This window comes from Octopus bimaculoides, chromosome 10 (assembly GCF_001194135.2).
Source record: "Octopus bimaculoides isolate UCB-OBI-ISO-001 chromosome 10, ASM119413v2, whole genome shotgun sequence".
In the NCBI taxonomy this organism is placed as follows: Eukaryota; Metazoa; Mollusca; class Cephalopoda; order Octopoda; family Octopodidae; genus Octopus; species Octopus bimaculoides.
The window spans coordinates 9,014,664-9,018,417 of NC_068990.1; the positions used below are offsets into that span (position 1 = coordinate 9,014,664).

General features: G+C 33.4%; 1 protein-coding gene across 1 annotated transcript in view; it reads right to left on the bottom strand.

Moving 5' to 3' along the window:
* LOC106868734 (uncharacterized) overlaps positions 1–3,638 on the bottom strand; it is a 350,730-nt gene extending 347,092 nt beyond the window's left edge. The window contains exon 1 of the mRNA XM_052971026.1: positions 2,304–3,638. The gene's annotated coding sequence lies outside the window, so the exon portion shown is untranslated. The remainder of the gene's footprint in view (positions 1–2,303) is intronic.
* Between the last annotated feature and the right edge of the window lie 116 nt (positions 3,639–3,754).

A 3,754-nucleotide genomic window follows, 5' to 3' on the forward strand; every position in this document is an offset into this window, starting at 1 on the left:
ATATTATTTTGTTTAAAAGAGTTCCAACACTGTCTGTTTTTTATGTTTTATTTATATTCCTGCAGAACTAATGTGGGGTATAGAATATGGAATATACAATATATAATATAATATACAATATACAATATAAAATAAAATAAAAATGGATGGCACCATAAAAGAAAGTATTGAATGTAGATGAAATATTGAGTGTTCAATATAAAGGATCAAATATATAAATATATAAATATAAATATATAAAGGCGACTCGAGTTTCAGGGCTATTTCCCTTCGTCATGGCCGGTATGACAGACTATACATATATATACGACGGGCTTCTTTCAGTTTCCGTCTTGCTCAAGATGCCACCCAGTGGGACTGACCCCGGAACCATGTGGTTGATAAGCAAGCTACTTACCACACAGCCACTCCTACGCTTATATATACATATATATGTATGCATGTACATATATGCATGTATATATGCATGTATGCATGTACATATATGCATGTATATATGCATGTATATTATTGATATATATATATATAGGATATTTGTGGTTATCGTTACTGCATATCGAAATCTTTAAAAAGATTTTTTAATGTATCATATAGATGTAATTTTTGACGTTGAATCCGAATTTGTTATTCGTTTAATCCAGAAAAATTTTGCAAAATGTTACAGGTGTTCAAAGTTTGATAATTTTCATAATTTTCAACCAATCAGAAAACAGCGCGTTCGCTGCCTCTTCCATCATCTGTCACAGCGACAAAGCGGGGTGGCCACCGGCATGTCAAAACATTAAACGAGTGAATATAAATATAGCATCCATAATTATTAGTATAAGTTTACAGAGATTTCTGTTGTGTGTGGTTGTGTGTGCGTATAAACACATAAACACGAACAGACATAAAATACGTATATATATATATACACATACATAACACAAACGAAATATATCTATGTATACACACGCACAAACACACACACTAATCTTTTTTTATCTTTCTTTTACTCGCTTCAGGCATTAGTCTGCAGCCAGCCGGAGCACCACCTTGAATTAAACAGTGAAAAATATTCAAAGATTCGCGAACAAATTGAATATTTAAAAGCCACGAGCAAACCAACAGGAGTTGCTAGAAATAACAGTCAGAGCATTGCTTAAAACAGACATTTATTAGTTAAAAAACACGAGAACGAAAGTTTGCAATACACTCTAGGACTATATAAAATAAATTATCTTTCTCATATCTCCTCCATATAAATTCACAAAGATAAGGGTCAAACATGGAACAGTGTGTCCCACACTGACGTTTGTTTCGACGCTTCAAAGATGCCCAGGTACTTTCAGTTTAAATATAGAACCGTATTACTTTCAGTTCGTTGATTACACTCAATTTGGTGATTGCACTCCTTGTGCGCATGCGCAGCATCTTTCGTTACTATGGAAACAGAGTTCTTTTCAATCAGCTATGGAATACGTGGTGCTTCTTTGTTTAACATACTAACAGAACTTCATGGTGATGTGTAAAATACTAGCTTCTGATTGGCTAAAATGCCCAAATTTTGCAAATTTTAAAGGCTAATAACATTTTAATTATGAATTTATGGGGGAAATGAATTTCATCTTCATAATTAGTATACAAAACTTAATCCATATACCAAATTTGAAAACAATTGGAACAAAATTGTTGACAGTGACGATAACCACAAAAACCCTATATGTATGTATGTATGTATGTATGTAATAATCCTTTCTACTCTAGGTACAATACCTGAAATTCTGTAAGGTATGACGCGGTGCTGGTCAAATACATTGATCCCAGTACTCAACTGGCTCTTATTTCATCGACCCCGGAAGAATGAAAAGTGAAGTTGAACTCAGAACATAGAGACGGACGACACACTGCTAAGCATTTTTTCTGGTGAGCAAATGACACTGCTAACTCTTCGTCTTCTGTTTTGAGGAATAATATAACAAACTATAATGATATAGTGCAGCTAAAACCAAGAAGCACTCGAAAAAATCTCAGGTTACATATTGCAATATATTTTTTTCCATAGCTTTTCTGGATACGATCATGTTTCTGGCATGGTCATAGAGCTATACAGATATCTATACATTCATCACGTACATATGCGATACTGAAGCGAATTGTAGAAACATTTTACTGTTTATATATATTCACCGTTGTGTAGAAACCGATGAAATGGAAGTATCGGAACATCAGTAAACACTCGGTTTATTTTGTTAAAAAAAAATTTAGAAGTGTGTTCGAGTGAACTAAATTAATGTTGAAAATAAAGTTCAAAATCATCTTACCGAATTACTAGAAGCCGAAGTTTCTTCTTTTGTAGCTCTGAGTTTCACGTCAGTGATTATTCAAAATGCGTGACAATATCGTAACAAAAATATTCGGAAACACATCGAAATACCAAGATTTGATTAGTAACCGTAAACCATTAAAAAATGTGTCATACACTCATCTTGTTCTTTATCATACGTAGATACATCATCTATTCATTTTAAGAAATTGATTTTATTTCCATATTTTCAGTATCACGTGTGTAGCAGATCCATTATGTGGTAAATAAACTGTTTTAGTCACTTGATAGTTGGGAATCCCTCAATAAACATCGAGAGAAGGATCTACAAGAATGCACCATTTCCGATCTTTTGTTTAAAGTTACAAGATTCGGTAATAGCATGTTATATTTCTTTGAGAGAGAAAAACACAGCTTCTAGAGTTGTTAATGTAGAGGGATACCTGTTCTATTGATTCTAATTTTTTTTTTGTACTTTAGGCACAAGGCCCGAAATTTTTTGGCCAGTCGATTACATCGATCCCAGCACCCAACTGGTACTTAATTTATCGACCCCGAAAGGATGAAAGGCAAAGTCGACCTCGGTGGAATTTGAACTCAAAACGTAAAGACAAACGAAATACCGCTAAGCATTTCGCCCGGCGTGGTAAATTCTCGATATATTTAGATAGTGACGTCGTAAGATAAATTTCTGCGTGTCTGGATGCATAAATTTGGCACAATCTTTTAAAAGTGATTTTCTATAAGTCCTAGATTGTTTGTTTTTTTTTTGTTTGTTTTTTTTCACTGATATTAGCAAGAAAAATGTTACGTAGATTTTCCAATCCATTGGAAAAACACATATAATTGAGAAAGTAGATTAGGATTCCTGAAATTACATAAAGTGTTAACAGTTTTGCGTGTTCGCAATGGAAGGTTTTTTTTGTTTTTTGTTTTTTTTAGATTGGCTATGTAAGCAGTTACCATTTTGATGTTTCTGCAACTCATCTTAACGCTATTTTTTTTAAAGATACTATGAGATGTATGATACTAATGCGAAAATGCTTATTTTAAAGTTTTTTTCTGTTATGGTAATCGAATAGATTGCGTGATATACTTTCCAGCCGATTCTTATTTCGATAAGCAATCAAATTTTGCCCACAAGACATATTGCGATGTGTTTCTGATTTTTTTTTTCCTTTTTTTTTTTTTTTTGCTTACTTCCCAACTTCAATCTTTTGAATAATCTGTACCGTGAAACTTAGATTTAGGAACCAAGAATCTCCAAATGCTAATAAAATATACACTATTTCATGCATTGAGTACTTCGTTTGTAAACACAAACGTTCGCTAAACTTTCTCTCACATAATCTCTCTCTCACTCTCTCCCTCTCACTCTTACTCTCGCTCCCACTTACTATTTTTGTGTGTGTGTGTGTGTGTGTGTGTGTGTGTGTGTGTGTGTGTGTG